Source organism: Pan paniscus, chromosome 1, assembly GCF_029289425.2.
Source record: "Pan paniscus chromosome 1, NHGRI_mPanPan1-v2.0_pri, whole genome shotgun sequence".
In the NCBI taxonomy this organism is placed as follows: Eukaryota; Metazoa; Chordata; class Mammalia; order Primates; family Hominidae; genus Pan; species Pan paniscus.
Window position 1 is genome coordinate 208,656,969 of NC_073249.2, and position 22,679 is coordinate 208,679,647.

Here is a 22,679-nt window from a genome sequence, read left to right on the forward strand (position 1 = left end):
CAGAACCACACTCTAGAAGGAGCCAGGGTGCCTGATTAACCTTGAGAAGTGGTGCCATCAAACCAGTCCTGGTGATAAGTGAGAAAGAAGAAACTTCTATTTTGTGTAAGCCCCTGTTATTCTGGACCATTGTTACACTCAGACAAACCTGTATTCTAACTAATATATTCTAACCACCTTATCCAAGGGGGCTCCATGCCACTCCTGGCCTCACTCCGTCCCCTCATCTTGCTTTATTTTATACTTATCACTTCCTGATGTAATATCATACATTTACTTTGTTGTTTGCATATTGTCTTGTTTCCCTCTCTAGGATGTAAGCTCCATGAGGGCAGGGGCTTGGCTGTTTGCCTTGTTCCCTCAGTCTACCCAGCTCCAGCAGTCATGCCCAGCACAACACGGGGCTCAATACCTACTTGTTGAGTAAATAAAAGATGAGGACCTACTATGTGCCTGATGCTTTATTTGCATGATTGCAATCGATGTACACCACGGCCCTTCAAGAGAGTGTTATTATCACTACTCTGCAAGCAGAGAAGACAGAAACAGCAGAGAAGGCAGAAGCCACAGCCAGGGAGTGAGTTGCCACTCTGTCCCTTTCTTGGCAAGTCCTTAAGGTATTTGTTGAAACCCCAGACCCTGAAAGTGGCAAAACCAAGATTTATGCTTGGATCTGTTTTCCCACCAAATAAGCCCCTCTTGTCTTCTCCCAAAAGCAATTATGATAATGTGGCTTGAGGAGAAATACGCTCTTATGACTCAACAACACAAAGACAAATAACTCAATTAAAAATGGGCAAAATGGGACCGGGCGTGGTGGCTTATACCTGTAATCCCAGCACTTTGGGAGGCTGAGGAAAGAGGATCGTTTGAGCCCAGGAGTTTGAGACCAGCATGGGCAATATGGACAGACCCTGATCTACAAAAAATACAACAATTAGCCGGGCATAGTGGTTTACACCCATAGTCCCAGCTACTTGGGAGGCCAAGGTGGGAGGATCACTTCAGTCTGGGAGGTCGAGGCTGCAGTGACCTCTAATCATGCCACTGCCCTCCAGCCTTAGCAACAGAGTGAGACCCTGCCTCAAAAAACAAAAATTGGCAAAAAATTATAATAGATATTTCCCCATAGAAGATATTCAAATGGCCAATAAACACATGAAAAGACGCTCAACATCATTAGTCATTACAGAAGGTCAAATTAAGACCACAATGAAATACTCTTTACACCCATTAGAATGGCTATAATTAAAAAAAAAGAAAGACTATCCCAAGTGTTGGTGAGGACGTGGAGGAATCGGAACCCTCACACATTGCTGGTGGGAATGGACCATGGTGCAGCCACTTTGGAAATAGTCTGTCAGCTTCTTAAAAGTTAAGCATAACTTTATATGATATAGCAATTGTAATTTTCCGGTTCCGTCCATAAGAAATGAAAACCTGGCTGGGTGCGGTGGTTCACGCCTGTAATCCTAGCACTTTGGGAGGCTGAAGTGGGCAGATCACCTGAGATCAGGAGTTCGAGACCAGCCTGACCAACATGGAGAAACCCCGTCTCTACTAAAAATACAAACTTAGCTGGGCGTGGTGGGTGCCTGTAATCCCAGCTACTTGGGAGGCTGAGGCAGGAGAACTGCTTTAACCCGGGAGGTGGAGGTTGTGGTGAGCTGAGATCACGCCACTGCACTCCAGCCTGGGCAAAAAGAGCAAAACTCCATCTCAAAAAAAAAAAAAAAAAAAAGAAATGAAAACTTAAGCTTACTCAAAGACTTGTATATGACCATTTACAGCAGCATCAATATTATAAGATCCCCAAAGTGGCAGCAACCCAAGTGTCCAATATTTAAGTGGAAAAAAAAAACACCCAGATACAAAAGAGTCTATGCTGTCTATTCCCATTTTCACATGAAAAGTCAAAAAAAAGAGAAATCTATTGAGCAGAAAGTAGATTAGTGTTTGCCTGGGGCTGGGAGTGGGAAGAGACAGTGACTGCTAATAGGCACAAGGTTTCTTTTTAGGTTGATGGAAATCTTCTAAAATTAGATTTCAGTGATGGTTAAACCTCTGTAAAATTTACTAAAAAGTCATTGAATTGTACACTTAGACAAATTTTATGGTACGCTAATTATGCCTCAATAAAGTTGTTAAAAAATAGATATATTTTTAGACCATAGCAGGTCTTCAAAGGGAAATAATTAAGAAATTTTTGGAGACAGCTTCTAACCTTCTGACAGGGAGATGACAGAGAAAGTGTGGAAAAGGCCAATCTGACTGGGCATGGTGGCTCACACCTGTAATGTGGCTCCCAGCACTTTGGGAGGCCGAGGTGGGAGGATTGCTTGAACCCAGGAGTTTGAGACCAGCCTGGGCAACATAATGAGACCCCATCTTTTCCCAAAACAAAATTCAGCTGGGCTTGGTGTTGTGCACCTGTAGTCTCAGCTACTCAGGAGACTGAGGGGAAAGGATCAGTTGAGACCAGGAGGTCGAGGCTGCAGTGAGCTATGACGGCACACTGCAGTCCAGCCTGGGTGGCAGAGCCAGACTCTGTCTCAAAATAAAGAAATAAACATAAAACAAAAGCCCAATCTTTGGACCACAGCCAGGGACTGAGTTGTCACTCGGTCACTTGTTTGGTAAGTCAATTAAGTTCTCTTGGCCTCAGTTTCTTCATTTGTAAAATGGGGACAATAACATCTACCTCCTAGAGTACTTTTGGGAATTAAAAAGGGGTAATAAAAAGGTTTAGCAGGATGCCTAGTACAGAGATTTTACACTCATACATGCAAGTTCCTTCTAAGGGGGTCACAACTAAGCCTTAACTTCACTGGTGAGACTTTATCTCTGGGGGCAAGTGGGATTAATTAATTCAGCAAACATCTCTTGAGCAAGTGCCCTGCATCAGATCCTGCCTTGGGTGGAATATGAAGATGAACAAGACTCAGTCTGTGCCCTCAAGGAGCCCAGCATCCAGAGGGGTGACAGTCATTTGCAAGGCAGTTACACTACTGAGAAGGATACAGAATAGGATCGGGGGAGAGGGCTCCAGCCAATCTGGAAGGAGAGTGGTGAGGTTAGGAGGGCTTCTAGAAGAGGAGTTGCTTGTGTGCTTGGAGGGTACACAGGAGGGAGGTGGACATCCGAGGCTATGGCAACAGCTTGCACCAGCCCAGCTCAGCCCACTTTACCTCTCAGAGCATATGATGAAGGAGTGGGAAGAGAATCTCAGACCCTTGGGTTGGAAGGAACCTGTCAAGGCCATCTTGCCTAATCACTCTGCTTACCAGGGCCTGGACTTCAAAGGCTTTCAGCAAAGGAAGAAGCTGCTCTTTAACTCAAGGTCCCTTTGAAGAGGAATCTGTCGACAGCAATACTTCGTGACTTGCACAGAGAGTTGCAGACAAGTTTCAGGAGATCCGGAGTCGTGGGGGAATCACTCAGGATGCATGGACCAGCCTTTGTTGGGGGGAAGTAGAGACGGATGAGGGATTCTGAGTTTGTGAGTCAGTTCTGGCCCATTGATCTTGGGCAAGAGGCTTTGGCAGCAGTTCCCAGTGTCCCAACCTGGGTGGTGGTCAGGAACCCACCCCAGAATGCCCACTGGATGTAGAGAAGAAAAAGAATTAGCATCTACTGGGCCCCTGCTATAGGCTTCTACTTTGTGTCAAAGATTTTTGCTAGGGACTTCATATGAGTTCTCCATGAGGTGAGAATTTTCATCCTCATTTGACCTGAGAGCATCCTGGCGCTCAGAATTGAAGCAACTTGCACAAGGTCACAGAGCTAGAAAGGAGTAGGACAGGATTCGAGTTCAGCTCTGCTCTCCCCAAAGTGCTTGCTGCTTCTCATTCTATGCAACACCCTGCTTGCCCCAATCACACGCAACACCTAACAAGCCAGATCTCTGACATACTGGTGCAACTAGTACCTTTGGGAATTCCATATTCACATTATTTTAAAAAGAGATCTTTCTCATAATAATTTATCATCTTTTAAATGAGATTAAAATACAAAACATTGAAATTGCAACAGAAATAAACATAAAATTAAATCCAATATGTAAAGAAAAGGATAATGCTCATTGGTAGATCCATACTGTATTATGGAGTATATCTTTCCAGACTTTTTCCCAGGCCAGGAACTCTGTTTTTGCATAGTTGATACCATTTTGTATACATCATATTGTGTCCTATTTTTTCCTTCTCAAATTGTATCATAAACATTTCCTTTGCTACTTCAAGCTTCTTGTAAACATTTGGCAACACAATCTTCATTAATCTGAATGAGTTTATTTAACCAAGCTCCTGTACTTGAGGATTTAACTCATTTCCTTTTTCCCCCACAGTACAGCATTTGAAACACCTTCTGGCAGGTGAAGGTGGATGTGGCAGCTCCCTCTGGGATTGTAGTGGCATATACCAACACATCTGGCCCTCACACCAAATGTCCATTTGTCAGGGGAAGGGAGGGTAAAAAAGAGAGCCAAGCACCTGCTTGAAGATTCTTGCGCACTTTCCTGTTCAGTTCCCTCGACAATCTGGGAGATGGACACTGTTCTCCTCATTTCACAGAGGGGGAAACCAAGCCTTAGGAGGTCAGTGAGCCAGGTCACAGGCTTGGTGCTGAGCAGAGCCATGGTTCTGATTGAGATCAGCCTGAATCTCGGGTCATGCTCCCCTCTCTGCCCCACACTGCTCCCTCATGGGTGTGGCAGGAAGACCACAGGTCTATCCAATGTAATGACTGTTGCTGTCTCCCCTCAAATGGTCACATACAAATTCTGCTGCTTTGTAAGGGGCATTTGACTGGAAAATTCAACAGCCAAGAGCAGTGGCTCCTAAGCCTTTTGTCTGATGAGATGCAAATTCCTGAGGGAAAAATATTTCCGTGTGTCTTTGCACCTGTTCTTACACCCTTTCCATTTGTACCCTCGCAGACTGTTGCTATTCTAGGGCTAACCTTGAACTCACTCTAATGTCTGTGCTTTGTTTTTTTTTTTGTTTGTTTGTTTTTTAACAAAGCAAATAATTTGCATTTTTTGGTATCCTATCTTTGGGGAACCCTCCTGGCGTGTCATAGCTCCCAGACTGAGAACCACTGGCCAAGAATAGAGGTGAGAACCAGGAATGAATTTATAAAAGATCTTGGGCTGCCAAAAGTAGCCCTTGAAAATCCCTACACTAAAGCTCCTGCATTTGGATCATAGGAGATGCCCCCAAATCTGTTAAATAAGCACAATATCTGCTGCTGAATATTGCTGTGAGTTAAGCATGAGAATAGGCAATATTTGCAGATTAAAAGGCACTGTAATAAAGAAGAATTATGCTCAGCAGATCTGATTCTTCTCTCCTTCCTGTGCATACAGATGACTACATTTCCCAGACCCCTTTGCAGTCATGTGGGGGTCATGTGACTAGTTCTAGCCAGTGGTATGCAAGCAGCTATAATATGTGCCACTTCCAGACCAAGACATTTAAAAGCATGTGTGAGTTATTCACACTCTTCCTCACCTGTCTATGAAGACTCTAGAAGTTGGGATAACAGCATCACTCAGGGTCCTTCTACCCATCTGGGACCCTGAGTGACTCTGGGACAGAGCCACCTGCCAACCTGCAGCAGACATATAACATCAGAGAGAAATAAAACTTTATTGCCTTGAGTCCCTGAGATTTCTGGGTTGATCTGTCCCTAGGCTATTCCTGATGGATACACATTCCAAGCACAGGGCCTGGTCTATGGCAGAGGTTTATGCTTTTTCCTTGTCCCCTCCCTCAGTGGCTCAGAGAAGTGTAAGTCACATGCCAATGTAGAAAGGGCAGGTAATGTGGAGAAAACTTCACTGACCTGGAAAGTTCCTTTTGCTCTAAGATGGAGCCTTCTGAAAAGGCCAAGGGCTGTACATTCTCAAGTTCTCTTTGTTTTGTCTTTTTAAAAAAATTACTTTAAATTCTGGAATACGTGTGCAGAATGTGCAGGTTTGTTACATAGGTATACATGTGCCATGGTGGTTTGCTGCACCTATCAACCCATCATCTAGGTTTTAAGCCCCAAATGCATTAGGTATTTGTCCTAATGCTATCCCTCCCCTTGCCCCCACCCCCCGACAGGTCCCAGTGTGTGATGTTCCCCTCCCTGTGTCAGTGTGTTCTCATTGTTCCACTCCCACTTATGAGTGAGAACATGTGGTGTTCGGTTTTCTGTTCCTGTGTTTGTTTGCTGAGAATGATGGCTTCCAGCTTCATCCATGTCCCTGCAAAGGACATGAACTTATTCTTTTTTATGGCTGCATAGTATTCCATGGTGTATATGTGCCACATTTTCTTTATCCAGTTTATCATTGATGGGCATTTGGGTTGGTGCCAAGTCTTTGCTATTGTAAATAGTGCTGCCATTAAAATATGTGTGCATGTGTCTTTGTAGTAAAATGATTTATAATCCTTTGAATATGTACTCAGTAATGGGATTGCTGGGTCAAATGGTATTTCTGGTTCTAGATCCTTGAGGAATCGCCACACTGTCTTCCACAATGGTTGAACTAATTTACACTCTCACCAACAGTGTAAAAATGTTCCTATGGCTCTGCAACCTTGCCAGCATCTGTTGTTTCCTGACTTTTTAATAAAAAAAAATCCCAGTCGCCATTCTGACTGGGATGAGATGGTATCTCATTGTGGTTTTGATTTGCATTTCTCTAATGACCATTGATGATTTTTTTTTCACGTTTGTCGGCCACATAAATGTCTTATTTTGAGAAGTGTCTCTTCATATCCTTCGCCCATTCTTTGATGGGGTTGTTTTTTCTTGTAAATTTGTTTAAGTTCCTTGTAGATTCTGGAGATTAGACCTTTGTCAGATGGGTAGCTTGCAAAAATTTTCTCTCATTCTGTAGGTTGCCTGTACACTCTGACGACAGTTTCTTTTGCTGTGCAGAAGCTCTATAGTTTAATTAGATCCCATTTGTCAATGTTGGCTTTTGCTGCAATTGCTTTCGATGTTTTAGTCATGAAGTCTTTGCCCATGCCTATGTCCTGAATGGTATTGCCTAGGTTTTCTTCTAAGGTTTTTATGGTTTTGGATTTTACATTTAAGTCTTTAATCTATCTTGAGTTAATTTTTGCATAAGGTGTATGGAAGGGGTCCAGTTTCTGTTTTCTGCATATGGCTAGCCAGTTTTCCCAGCACCATTTATTAAATAGGGAATCCTTTCCCCATTGCTTGTTTTTGTCAAGTTTGCATTCCCAAGTTCTGAGTTGAACAAGAAGAAAGTGCTCTTGGTTGATAATAACAGATCATTTTAACAAAGCATCCTGAGAGAGTTCTGTGGAGGTGATTGTCTAAATCGTCCTCTCAGAAATACGCTTTCCTAACTTCTCTTGTTGAGACTTAAGTGGACTCTTTGATGATTCAGCCAACTGCCAGCAGACAGTACTCTCCCCAAGATCTATACAGAATTGAAAACTTCGAGTCCTAGATTGTCAGTGCTGAATGTTGGCTTAGAGGTTATTCCTACAGATGAGAAAACGAGCCTGTGATGGTTCAATTTTATGTGTCAGCTTGGCCAGGTTACAGTGCCCAGTTGTCTGGTCAAACACTAGTCTAGATGTTGCTATGAAGGTATTTTGTAGATGTGATAAACACCTGCAGCCAGTTGACTTTAAGTACAGATTACCCATAACCTCAGTAATGGGGTAATTGTAGGGGGCTCTCATTCAATCGGTTAGACGCATGTGTGAATTCTTCACAATCTCTCCGAAATGTTCACAAAGACTCTAGAAGTTGAGGTAATAGCATCCTTCAGAGTCTCTCTACCCATCTGGGTTCCTGAGTGACTCAGGGACAGAGCCACCTGCCAACCTGCAGCAGACACATAACATCAGAGAGGAATAAAACTTTATTTTCTTGAGTCTCTGAATTTCTGGGTCTTAAGAACCAAAACCAAAGTTTCCCAGGAAAGTAGTTCTGGTTGGGTGCGGTGGCTCACGCCTGTAAACCCAGCACTTTGGAAGGCCAATGTGGGCAGATCGCTTGAGGTTGGGAGTTCGAGACCAGCCTGGCCAACGTGGTGAAACCCTGTCTCTACCAAAAATACAAAAATTAGCCGGGCATGGTGGCACACATCTATAATCCCAGCTACTTGGGAAGCTGAGGCAGGAAACTGTTTGAACCTTGGAGGCGGAGTTTGCAGTGAGCTGAGCTCATATCACTGTACTCCAGCCGGAGCAACAGAACAAGACTCCATCTCAAAAAAAAAAAAAAAAAAAAGAAAAAGAAAAGGAAAAAGGAAGAAGTAATTCTGCCTCAAGACGCAGACTGTAACATGGAAATCCTGCCGAGTTTTCAGCCTGCCCTAAAAATTTCAGACTTGCCAGCCCCTACACTGCCTGAATTAATTCTTTAAAATCCATCTCTCTCATTTTCTCTATATATGAAATGTTCTGTTTCTCTGGAGAACCCTCAGAGGAAAACGTCAGGAAACAACAGAACCTTGACTGATACAGAGATCCTCTTTCATGCTAATCTAATTAGTAGAGGCTTCCTTGAAGGCTGTGTTCAGAAGAACTCTGAGGCCACATTTAGATTCAGTGAATCCGAGTAAAGTGAATGCAAGTTCTATTAAAGCAGAGAACTTCTTTATCTTGTAAATTACTATATTTCCAGTACCTAGGACACCACCTGCTACATAGGGCATACTCTGTGATGATAAAAGTTGCTGGATGAATAAATGACCTTTTAGCGTGCCTGCCTGGGCACAGCCATGGAAGAGGCATGGCATTGCTAACTGATTGCACAGATGAGAAAACTGAGGCCCCGAGAAGACTTTTCACTCAAGGTTATGCAGTTAATTAACTGGCGGCATATTCAATGTTAAAACACATTTTTTGACTTCCTTGTCCTGAACTCTCCATTATCTTGTTTGACAAGGGATTTGAAGAGGAACAAAGTTATCAGGAAAGGAGAATCATCTGCTGGAAAAAGAGGCTTTGACCCTTATTTGTCAAGAATGACTTTGAAGAGAGACATCCAGGGCTCCTGTGGAGACAGAATTTACTCCTCACGCCTACGTGCACTAAACCCACACCACCAGGAGGCCCTCCCCAGCTGCTGTCTGCGGCACAGCCTCGTGCCTCAATCTGCTGCTGGCTCCTCATGAGAAGGGCATTGCCGAGGGGCAGCAAGGGCTGCCCCCACAGAAGAACCCAATGCCCACATCCCTTGAAAACCCCCAGCTTAGCTTAGGACTAGAGGCAGGGGTCAGGCAAGTCTAACCAACTGTTCAGGGAGTGTTGGTTGCCTCAGTTGGGACTTTCTCAGTTTCATTGATAGGGAGGGGGTAGGTGATTTTCAGGTGAGCCTGACAGTGCCCAGGACCTCCTATAGGGCCTGGCACACAGTAGGGCTCCAATGAAGGCTTGTCAAAGGACTGAAGGAATGTCCAAGGCAGATGGAGATAGGGATAAAGCGAGGGCTGAGGTACCCGTGTTTGTCTAAAGTTGGGTGATTTCTCCTTCTTGTTAAGGTCTGGGTCATCAGGATTATTGGGGTCCTCATTGGGGTCACTGTGTGCATTCTGTCCTTCCCTGGCTGGCCTAAGCAGCCTGGCTGTTTTCATTTCCAAAGACAGGGCTGGCTTCCTTAGGAGCAGATGGGTCCTATCCATCTCTTCATCCCTGCATCCCCACTACACTGTGGGCCTGTGGACATGGCTGTATCTCACTGTGGTCCAGGACTCGGCATGGGTTGGAATCCTGGCTCTGGAGTACCTGAGGCTGCTCAGTAAGTGTTCTAAGCCTTCATGTCTGCATTTGTAGAAAGAGAGTAGAATAATAATACTTGTGTTGTAAAGATGTTGCAGCATTCAGTAAGCTAATCTACTCAAAACTCTGTGAATGGGGCCTGGTTTTAAGTAAGCACTCAGCTAACATCATCTGCCATCATGGTGGTGGGCAACTAAGACGGCATTCCCAGGTGACTCCATATTCAACGCCATTGTCTACACTTCCCCACAGCCACCTGATCAGGTAACACGCCAGGCATTAGCATTCATTCAAACAGCACTGAGACTGAGAGGTTACATGGCGTGCTCCAGGTGAGCCGCTTGACAGGGGATGAGCTTTTGCCTCCAAACCCACCCCTTCTAACCAGAAAGAGGGGGCGTTCCCAGTGGCCGGGAGGATGGGAGGGTGGAGATGTGACTGGGAGCTTCCTCTCCTCTCAGGAATGCAGGGAATTCTGTCATAGATCAGGATTCTGAGAACTTCCCCCAAGTAAATGAGAAGTTATTTTTGACTTCTTTTTTTCCTGAGAAAAGCATTAATTTTTCCACCCTGGGAAACGCTGGTGCAGTGTATGTGCATGTGTGTACCTTTGCACACATATGTGTATGTGTGTGTGTGCATGTGTGTGTATGCATGTGTGTGTGCATGTATGCACATGTATGTGTGTATGTGTATGAGTGTGCATGTGTGCACGTGTATGTATGTGTGTGCATATGTGTATTGTGTGCATGCACGTGTGTGTATATGTGCTCGTGTGTGTTTGTGTGTATGTGCATGTGTGTATGTGTGTGTATATATGTATGTGTGTAATTGCACGCATATGTGTTGGGGGTGGTGGAGAGGGGCCACCCTTTGTTTCTTTGGAGGCTGGACTGCTGTGCAGCCAGAGGGCCTCCCATGTCAGACAGCAGGGCAGAGGCCTGGCTGACCTGCTGACCGCTGTTGGCCTCTTCAGGGTCTGTATCTGGGGTTGCTGCACCCCAGGTCCTTGGATTCCAGCAGGCCTGGCTCCTTGCATTGACCAGCTTCAAATCTCTGATTGCATTCCTTGCAATCATTAGGTGCATCCTGGGGTCCCCCAACCCCCATCATACACACACACACAGTGTGTGCATAGGGCAGGCAAACTCATTTCAATATTAGCTGAAGTAAAAGAGGATTAAGAAGTTAAATCTATAGTAGGGGAAAAATAAGTTTAACTGAATGCACTTCAAAGCCAAATAGAAATGACTTCTGGATCCTCAGCTGGTTTTGGTTTATCTTTGCCTGGTTTCCCATTTGCCTGCGTGGATTATCTGTATCTGTGAACAGTGCACGTGGTTTCAGAAGGGACAGGAGTGGTGGGGCCATGGAGCCCAGGTTTTGCTTCCCTGCCAGGGTAGGGCCTGGCCCTGGTGGGGAGGGTCAGCCCCTATTGGCAGCCAAAATGTGTCTGATGGATTTGGGCGGCGGGAGGGAAATCAGGGTCCTTTGATGAAACACCAGGTGCAGCAGTAGAGGGGACTGATTGGGAGGGAGAGGCATCTGTTCTGAAAGGCAGGCTGGGGAGAAGAGAAAGCACTAATCACGGCTTGAATGCTAAACTCTGGGCTGGTGTTCACCAGGGGGCAGGGAGGGAAAGGAAGTTCTCAGAGCAGATGAAAATCCTTGTCATCACTGTTGAGAAACTACTGGTGGCCCAATGACTCAGGTGTACAGAGACTTATTGCTACTTCGGTTGTTCATTGATTTTCTTACCCATAAGTGTCTATTTATTCATGACAGTGTGGCAGGCAATGTGTTAGGCACTAGAACATAAGGGTAAACCAGACAGACACTGTCATCTCTGCTGCCAGGGATGAGTAAATGATTACTTTGGTGTGACAAATGATAGCCTCTTGCCCTACACAGGATGTGTATGAGCACAGAGCAGGGCAAATAACTTTGACTTGGGAGAGATATTCAGAGAGGGCTTCCTGGAGGAAGTGATGCGTAAACTCAGACCTAAAGGATGAGATGGATAATAATCATAATAATAGCAAACTTTTCATAAACACTTGACTACATGCCAAACAGGGTTCTAAGCATGTTATGTGCATTTTTTCATTTATTTTCCACAAAAATTCCATTATTAATTCTGCTTCTCAGATAAGAAAACTGAAGCACGGGGAGGTGACTTGTAGGGTCATAAGCTAAGAAGTGAGGGACAATGATGAAGAGGTGAGCATTGGGGAGAGAAAGAAGAGAAGCAGGGATATAGTGTATCAAGCGGAGGGAATGGTCAGCCCATGCAAAATCACGGAGGTGAGAGAGAGGGAGCCAGGCTGGAACAGAAGGTGCAAGGAGGAGTGTGGTGAGTAGGGAGGCTGTGGTGGATCCCAGTGGGTTCTACCTTACACAGGTGGCAGTCTCAGGGAGGCAGGGGATGGGGAGTTTACTCCCAGAGATGAATCCCACATCGGGGGACTGCAGCTTAGGAATGTAGAGGCGGGAACACCCTCAAGACTGGGTTGACTGTGGATGTTCCCTGGACCTGGGGACCAAGACCAGACCTTCAGGACTGGGGAGGATTTAAAAAAAAAAAACCTGGGAGGATGAGGTGGAATCTTAATCCCACCCCTACCGGACCCCTCTAGTGATTCAGCATCACTGGGAAACCAGACTTGGCCATTCCCCAGCATGCCCCTTGGCCACTCCCCAGTAGGGGCATGCTGATCCAAGCAGGCTTGGAGAGCTTCGAACCTGGCCACTACAAGCCCTGGAGTCAGGGAGGTCTGGGTTCCAATCTAGATTTCCTTGCAGAAGAACTCCGAGTTTGGGCACTGTATTAGTTCATTCTTGCACTGCTATAAAGAAATACCTCAGACTGGGTAATTTATAAAAAAAAAAAAGAGGCTTAATTGGCTCATGGTTCTGTGGGCTTTACAGAAAGCTTGATGGCTTCTGGGGAGGCCTCGGGAAAAATTTCAATCATGGTGGAAGGTGAAGGGAAAGCCGACACGTCTTACATGGCTGGAGTAGAAGGAAGAAAGTTGCTGGGGGCTTGGGGGGCATGCCACACACTTTTAAACAACCAGATCTTGTGAGAACTCTATCATGAGGAGAGCACCAAAGGCGGAAATCCACCCCCATGATCCAAGCAACTCCCACCAGGCCCCACCCCTCAACGTTGGGGATGACAATTCGACATGAGATTTGGGTAGGGACACAGATCCAAACCTTATCAGGCATATAACCCAACCTTTCTGGGCAGAGGCTCCCTCATCTGTAAAATGGGGATAATAATTTTGTAGGGCACCTTTGCGACACTCACTCCCCATTCCTTCTTCCTAAGGGGACTTCTGTCTTACTCAAGCATTCGCCCCTCCCTGATGAAGCCATTTACATATATGGGAAGCAGGATCTATCCCCAGGGCTAGGATGGATGATCCTAGTTAGAGTCCTCAAGCATGGTCAGGATTGCCAGTGATTGGCTAGGAATCCAGACTTAAGTCAATCGGTGTATGGCATTCCAAGTGGGTGGCCAATCGTCTTGTCTGGGGCAGGTGGTGGTGGTAGGGTCTTTTTCTCTCCTACTGGATGGGAACAGTGAAGCCTCTTGCTCCAGTTGCTCCTGGTGGCCAACGTGTGCTCATAAGAGCAGCCAGTCTGAGGATAAATTTAACACTTGGAGAAAGACAGAGCTGAGATAACCACAAAGAAATTGAGCCAGAGCCCTGATCATACTACACTCAGAGCCCATCTGACCTCTGGACTCCTGTTATGGGGAATAAAAAAAGTCCTCATTGCTCAAGCCAGGCTGAGTCCTTTTCTGTTACTGCAGGCAAACTGATGCAAATGTATTTTTAGTGGATTGCTGATTTGTGTGTTCATATATTTAGTCAATAAGTATTTAAGTGATCACTGGCCAGACAACATACTAGGGCACTGGAAAGGCAGCAGCAGGTGAGGAAGGGGCTCTCACATGGACTTTATTCTCTAGTTGGGGAGACAGGTGGTAAATGAGGGACAAAACAAAACAAAAGCCATCAATGACAGGGACTACAGAAACTGGGGTGATACACAAGGGAACGAGAGGGCACCATGGCAGGGGCATTCTTGGCATCAGAGGAAATCATCAGACCAGGGTCTCAGAGGAGGCAGCATTGGAGGGGAAGCTTGAATGGGAAGGAACTGGAAGGATCTGGATCATGGAGAACCTTGTAGCTCACTGTGGGGTGGGGGTTGGATTTTATTCTGGGGACATGGGAGGCTATTGCAAAGTTGTTGTTTTTTTTTTTCTTTTGAGATAGGATCTTGCTCTGTCACCCAGGCTGGAGTGCAGTGGTGTGATCTTGGCTCACTGAAACCTCCGCCTCCCGGGTTAAGCGATTCTCATGCCTCAGCCTCCTGAGTAGTTGAGATTACAGACATGCACCATTGCACCTGGCTAATATTTGCATTTTTAGTAAAGACAGCGTTTTGCCATGTTGGCCAGGCTCATCTCAAACTCCTGGGCTCAAGGGATCTGCACACATCAGCCTCCAAAAGTGCTGGGATTACAGGCATGAGCCACGGTGCCTGGCCTGTTGCAAAGTTTTAAACAGAAGAATGGCGTGCTCTGATTTGCATTTGTATGCAATCACCATGGCTGCTGTGTGTACAATGGACTCCACCTGTGGGAAATAGCAGAAGCAGAAATGTTAGGGAAGCTGGAGCCTAGGAGAGCCAGAGTGACACCATTTTAAAATCAACTCCATCTTAAAACTAGCGAGGCACATTCTTTACCAGTCACGACTCAGGGTCATAAGATGTTTATAGTTGAGGAAACAACCTAAAGATACCTACAAGGACACACTCCCTCAACAGCAGAAAGTCCACACATCCTAACAGCCGTAACAACATATTGCTTCAGGATAATTGTAGTTATGCTTTGATGTACTCACACAGTGGAATGTCAAGGATAGTTTTCTTTAAATCAATAGAATAACACATTTTGTGATGCTGTCTACTTACCCGCACGTAGGCACAGCTTAGCGTAGTCTTTACATAGACAAGACCGCTATATAAGAAAAGCTTACACCAAAGACATTGTATTCCTCTGCCGGCTTTTGGAGGATGCTATACTCTATAACAAAGCAGCTTTCAATAAACTATCTCTTCTCACTGTACTCTGACACCCACCTTGAATTTTTTTTCTGTACGAGGTCCAAGAACCCTCTCTTGGAATCTGGATCAAGACCCTTTTTTCGATAACAGGGAGACCAGTGAGGAGGCTGTTGCAGTGACAGAGGCTGCTGGTGTATAACTGTCAGCAGCAGCAGAGAAGGCAAGAGGTGGACACACAATTAGAGTATATTTGGAGGCACAAGCGCCAGATGTCCTGATATATCACATGTAGGATGTGGGGAAACGGATGAATCAAACTCCTTGGGGTTTTGGCTTGAGCTGCTGGGTGATGGCATTGCCCTGTATGGAAGTGGGTAACCAGCAGTAGGAATTGGTCTGTTGTAAAGACATGAAGAGGGTACATTTGAGTGACAAGTGGAAATTATTAACCTCTGCTTGTTTTCAGTCTGTCAGAGAATTCTGCCTGTACCTGTTAAAGTCTTTTAAAGCTCAATGTTACTTTTTGAGACAGGGTCTTGCTCTGTTCCCCAGGGTGGAACACAGTGGTGTGATCATGGCTCACTGCAACCTTGACCTCCTGGGCTCAAGAGATCCTCCCACCTCAGCCCCTGGAGTAGCTGGGACTTCAGGCATGCACCACTACACCCGGCTAATTTTTTAATTTTTATTTTTAGTAGGTCTTGCCAGGTTCCCCAGACTGGTCTTGAGCTCCTCCTGGCCTCAAGTGATCCTCCTGCCTCAGCCTCTTAAAGTGCTGGGATTAAGCATTGGGATTCAGGCATGCATGACCACACCCGGCCTAAACTCTACCTTTGAGGCAGGCTCTGCAGTGGCCAGACTGATTTCTTGGGCTTCTTTGCTGTGGAATGGGAGGAAAGAGAGAGGGAAAAGGTTCAGCCATTTAGGAGAAGGGGCACTAGGAGGCATGGGGAGAAGAGAGATCCCAGGAGTCTTCAGGAGGTGATGATGGTAAAGAAAAAGGAATTGCTGTTGTGATCTAGGAATCCTGTGGATGGAGAAATACACATGGGAACTTGAGTTATGTTGAAATTCCTTTTTGATTGCTGGGCTGGGTTCCTTAGCCATAATGTTGCCTTGAGACCAGAACATGGGGGCTGCCATTGTGCTAGGGTTACACACATAAGCCAGCAACAAGGGGTAGCTATTATTATTAGGAACTCTTCCCAACGATGGAGTGGGAAAAAGCATGGAGAAAATGCTCTTGGGACCCGCACTTTCATTCTTAGTGGTGGGTAGAGTTCTGGGCTGACAGGTTGGAGGGAGGGTCCCTCTTTTGTTGTAGCACCCTGACCCCCAACTGCTTCCTGGGCCCTGGAAATATTAGATCGCCTCCCCCCAACACACACACACACACACACACACACACACACACACACACACACACACACCCCAAGCCCAGCCTTAGCTTTCTTTGTTTAGTAAAAGATTGTTCCCAGGAGGCCCTCTCTTTCCCTGTAGGTTAGTTAAGATGAGCTCCCCAGACTTATACTGGGCGTAGGATTGGGAGAGAAAGTTAGCCTTGGCATGAGTGTTTGGTGGGCAGGGCAGGGGTTAGAGTGAGGCAGACGAAGCATCTAGGGTCTAAAATTTAAGCACACACACCTGTTCCCAAGTGCTCAAACCTGCAAGTGAGTGGCTTCTGACATTTTGCACCTCCAGTATTCTGCTTGCTGCATCCTAGTACCAACCCTCTTAATGGGAGAAGAGAGATGCAATAAAATAGGCTTATACTATGGCTCCATTTGTTTCTTTCTGCCAGACCTGCAGAAAACATACATCTCTCAGAACTTTGGTCCTTCTGCCTGCAAAATGAGGGTGCTGATGCCTGCCTCACAGGGTGCTTGTCATAGGTATTAACCAATGTTGGTTCCTTCTTCCCTTCTCAGGAGTCCCAGGCAGCAATGAAGGTTGGAATTATTTTCCTATTTTACACATGGGGAAATTGAGGTACAGAGAGGTTAAACAACTGGCCCAGGGGAGCGCAGCCTGGAAATGGCACAGCAGGGCCTTGAACCCACACTCTCAGCAACCGTGGTGCAAAATCTCTCATTGAAGCAAATATAAGAAGAGCAGAGTCTGAGGGGCTGTGCTAGGTAGAAGGGGACTTTGCAGGCCATAGAGAGAGGGGACTCCTAGGTAGAGATTTATGATGTCATAGGTGCCCCCCTGACTAGGCCACCCTTCCTCAAGGCAGGCTGGGATGTGTCTCACTATCACTCAGATATGATGAAGCCAACAGACCAGGAGATGCCTGCCATTGAGAAGACTGTTTGTTACTCACAGGTCCCAGGAGAAGGGGGCATGCCACCCTTTGCAGGGCCACACAGGGAGACACAGGGTCAGCCAGGAGGCAGAAGGGGTGAGGGAAAAGTAAGGGTGAAAGCCTTTATTGTGGTTTTCCCAGGAAGGAACGGGCGAGGCAGAGTAAACAGGCTAAGCTGGTTTAGGACCGGCTAATTTGAATAATTCCAGCAGGCTCTGAGGTGTATGAACTGCCCTTAGTTGCCTGTTACCTGGGGTGATTAGGGCAGGGGTGACCAATGTGAGCTCCATAAAGGAGATAGTTGGGCACAGTACATTTATGTTTACTGACTAACAGCTATTGAGTATTTACTTACGTGTCAATTACATGCATTTTTTAAAGCCATCATTTACTGAGTACTATGTAGAAGGCAGTGTTCTATCCATGGAGGTACCATTACTATCTCTGTTTAAGAGGTGGACTTGTTGGTTTGCATATGAAAGGCACACTCATCTCTAGGAATTAGCTGGCCCTGGGAAGGGTAGTCTTTCCCCAGCTGGGCAAGACCCTTAAGATGTCAAACCATCAAGAATACAGAAAATAAGAACATATGGTGGTTAATACACATTTCTGAGCTGGGAAGTGCTTACTTGTCTGGAGCATTTGAGGAGGAAAGATGAAAACATTTGTGCTCTGGGAACACCTGTTAAATAAGCTGCCCTGCAGCTTCACAAGCATTAATTAGATTGAGCGCTACCGGGAGGTGGGGTAAGGGGAGCAATCAGCGTTGCAGAGAAAACTGGGGAAACAGAGGCACCAAGAGGCCCTGAGTCTGGTGTTTCCGATCCGTTGCAGCTTTGCTGACAGTGAGACCCTGGCTGCCAATTTATGGTTCCTGAACCTCAGATTCAGTACAGCCTAGAGGGCATGATTCTGGAGTCTGGAGTTAGATAACCTGGGTTTGATTTTTATGTCTGCCTCTTATTAGTTTGATATCCTTGAGCAAGTTAAACCTCTCCGTGTGTCAGTTTCCTCATCTATAAAATGGGGATGATAGTATGGATCTCATAGGTAGTTGTAGTAATCACCTAAGTTAATTCATCTAAGGCACTTTATGTGTATGTAGGATATAAAGCCCATCGTAGACACAGGCATGCTGATGGTTTTCATTATTAGCCGTGCCAATGACAGTCAACTGAATAGATATCCACAGCTGTACCACCCGACAAGGGTTGTGGTGAGCATTAGGTTTGGTAATGCATGCTGCAGAGCCTGCAGCCAGGTACAGAATAGGCATGCGATGCCTGTTAGAGTGCCTGTCGTGCTTACACTCTACAGTTATTGCTGCTGTTGCCATTATGACAAGTGGTCCTGTCCCTTCCTCAGTTGTCCATAATGCTGGTGATTATGGGGTGCTCCCCACTTCCCTCTAAAAAACGAGATGGAAGTAGAGCATTAGGTGGATGCTGTATTTCCACCATAGATGATGCCCTTGCCTTTCCCATGGCAGGAATAACTGCAGCAGCACCCCTGACCCTGCTGCCCCACCCCCCACCCCACCCTGAGGAGGGAGAGAGAAAGGCAGGCAAGAGTTGGGAAGGGTGGGGACAAGAAAGCTTGCCCAGGGCCGGACCTGCATGCACGCCCCTCAGGCTTCAATATCCTGGCTTCTGCGTCTCACCTTTCTCTTCTCTGTTCCCTTTCCTTCTGTTTCCCTTTTAATATTCTGTCCTTTAATTTGTTTTTAGTTTATCTGCTTGCAAAGTTTACATATTCTCAATTTTAAAAAAATCAAAAGATTCAGAAAGGCATGAGAAAGAAAAACTATTCCCTGGAATCCTGTCACCCAGAAACAAGTAACTACCATTCCAGACCTTCAAACACACAAACACACCTGTGCACGCACACGCACACACACACACTTTTACACAAATTGCATCAAATTAAACTCTGCTTGACCATTTGCTTCTTTTATTCATTGACGGTAGCGGAGAAACTTGGGTATCAATGAATGTAGACATGTGTCACTTTTTGACCACTGTACAGGACTTTTTGGCTGTACCCTCATGTAGTTCATCCAGCATGGGTGGGTGGACAGGAGGCCATTCCCATTTTTTTTTGCTACTATAAATCATGCTCACTAAGTATTTCACACCTACCGCTTTGCCTACTGGTTTGGGATTGATCCTTAGGAGCAGAAGTCTTAAGTCAATTTGGCACATTCATTCATTCATTCATTCAACAAGACGTATTGAGAATTGTTTACATGCCAAGCATGATCCTAGGCACAGGGGTCACAGCCATGAGGAAAGCAGTCCCAGGTGCCAGGAGGTAACAGAGAATAAACAATGCAAATTGTATATAACAGAATTTTGATATAAACGGGCAAATTTGTTCTCTAGAAGCATGGTGCCAATTTACATGTCTACCAACAGCAAAAGAGGATGCCACTCCCCTTTGAGCTCTTTCCAAAGCTGTACAATGTTAATTTTCCCCATCGATCTGATAGCTAAAAGGTAAGATATTATTGCTGACTTTGTTTACTGACTAACGGCTAATGGAAGATTTACGTATGTGTCAATTACATGCAATTTTTAAAGTCATCCTTCACTGAGTTTCATGTAGAAGGCAGTGCTCTACCCATGGAGGTACTATTATTGGCTCTGTTTAACAGGTGGGGAAACCTGGGTATAAAGGGTTAAACACATGGATCAAGGTTGCACAGCCAAATGGTGCTGTGAACAGGGATTTGAGCCCAGGGCTCTCTGTCTCGGAGTTTAAAGACTAAATCACTTCAACCGGGCACAATAGCTCACGCCTGTAATCCCAACACTTTGGGGGGCTGAGGTGGGTGGATCACAAGGTCAGGAGTTCGAGACCAGCCTGGCCCATATGGTGAAACCCTGTCTCTACTAAAAATACAAAAATTAGCCAGGTGTGGTGGTGGGCCCCTGTAGTCCCAGCTACTTGGGAGGCTGAGGCAGGAGAATTGCTTGAACCCGGGAGGCGGAGGTTGCAGTGAGCCGAGATCACACCACTGCACTCCAGCCTGGGTGACAGAGTGAGACTCCATCTCAGAAACAAAACAGAACAAAAAAAAGACTAACCCACTTCATAAAGCACCTCTTGCCACCCTGCACTGACTACACAGGATTTATGCCATTTCATGTGTTGATTGGGCATTTCTAGTCCTTCTTTGGCCAATTGCCTATGCATGCCCCTTATTTTCTTATTAACACAGAATTTCCCAGGGAACTTCATGCTCTCATCAGTAAATGGGGATCAGAATGTCAACCTCATTGGGGAATGGTGGGGATTTCAGGGAGATGATGGGGAAAACACCCTGCTTTGTGCCTGGCATATAGGAGCCTCAACAAATGTTCTTTAAAAAACAATAAGGGAGTCCAGGCACGATGGCTCACGTCTATAATCCCAGCACTACGAGAGGCCGAAGTGGGAGGCTCACTTGAGTTTGGGAGTTCAGGACCACCCTGGGCAACTGGCAAGATCTCATCTCTATTAAAAATAATAATACAAAAACTAGCCAGTCATGGTGATGCATACCTGTTGTCCCAGCTACTCAGAGGGCTGAGGCAGGAGGATTGCTTGAGCCCAGGAGATGGAAGCTGCAGTGAGTCGTGATTGTGCCACTGCACTCCAGCCTGGGCAACAGAGTGAGACCCTGTCTCAAAAAAACAAACAAACAAACAAAAAAAAAAAGAAGAAAAAGAACAGTGCAGCAAACAGGCCTGTAAACAACAGTCTTTGCCAACGAAGGGATTATCATTAAGCAAGTGGAGAGAAAGGACTCGCAGTTCTTCCTGGGGGGTGTGGCGAACTCAGTGAGCTGTAACTGGCCTAGGTTGTTGTGGAGGAGGAGGCTTAGGAGGGCTGGAATTGGGGTGGCCAGTTGAGGTGTGCGTCAAGCTCCTAAAGAACAAAGGCAGCTGAAGTGGACTCTGGGGAAAGGTCCCAACATCCAGGACCCAGGAATCAGGGTGGCATCGAGGCATCCACAGATGCAGAAGATATGGAAATGGAGATTCAGCTGCTCTAGGGATGGGAACCACAACCTCTCTATGGTGGGCTTGGGATGGGACCAGAGCTGAGTGCAGTCACAGCTTCATCACTGCAGGCTGTCCTAGGCTCCAGTAAAACAACAATAAACTGACAAGCAGGGTGCTCACCTTCCAGTGGCCTGAAGCAAGACTCAGGGGAGGTGAGACACCAGAGGCTGGGAGACCTGCCAGAGAAGGTGAGGGCCTGGATAATGGGACAGCGAGGATGGAGAGAGGAGGCTGGAAGGAGAGGATTTTAAGGGTATAGAATCAACCAGAATTGTGATGGAGAAGGAGAGAAAGAGGACACCTGAATTCCTGGCTTGGGCACCTGTGGAAAGGGAGAGCGGATGCTGGGGACAGAGGGGACAGAGCATTGGGGAAGAATCCGACAGATGTGTGGGTGCAGAACCCACAGGACCTTGGCTTAGGAAGAGGCCCCTGGCATGACTCTGGGATGCTGCTGTTATTGACTAGGTGGAGGGGTGCCATTATCCCTGAGATGGGACATGGGAGAGGTTGGTCAGCTACGAGGTGGGAGGAGTTCCAATTTTGGACATTTGAACATTCATGCCTCTGGGAACAACTGGGTAAAGATGTCATCTTTTGAAAGCCACTGCCTTCCTGGAATACTGGGGCTTCTTTAACCCAAAACTGGGAGCTTCTGGGGAACTCTTAATTTTTTTTTTTGAGATGGGGTCTTGCTCTGTTGCCCAGGCTGGGCAGTGGCACCATCTTGGCTCACTGCAGCCTCCACCTCCTGGGTTCAAGCAATTCCCCCACTTCAGCCTCCTGAGTAGCTAGGATTACAGGGGCGCACCACCACACCTGGCTAATTTCTGCATTTTTAGTAGAGACAGGGTTTCATCATATTGACCAGGCTGGTCTCGAACTCCAGACCTCAGCTGATCCACCTGCCTCGGCCTCCCAAAGTGCTGGGATTACAGGCATTAACCACCGTGCCTGGCCGAACTCTTGATATTCATCAGAGCTTCTGAAATTACCAGAAAGGCCAGGGTCTTCCAGGAATGGGGGGGGGGATAAAAATGGCCCAAGTGAGAGGTGGGAGCATTGCCAGACTGTCTACACTTCACCTGTTTGTAGTGGAGAACTCCAGAACTGTCAGGCGATGTGTCCTGGACCCATTTTTTAAGGCAGAAGAATCCCTTCTACCTGGGAAATAAGGTGGTGAGGGCTGGGTGGAGGAGAAGCTGAGACTGGCACAGCCTGCGGAGGAGGAGGGTTTATGGGGAGTAAATCTGAAAAGCGTGCTGAGACAGTGGGCTATGCGGGAGGTGGATGGGAGAGGGAAAAGGATGTTAATAAGGTTGGGGACTACATTTTTGAGTCACCTTGAGAGACTTTGGTAAAGAATGTAATTACTTTTAATTATCTCTAGCTGCCGAAGTGGGTTTTTGGAGTCAACATAGGTTCTGCGATTAGGCCACAAAAGTATTATGAATAATGACAGGGCTGTAGTAATTATAACCACTA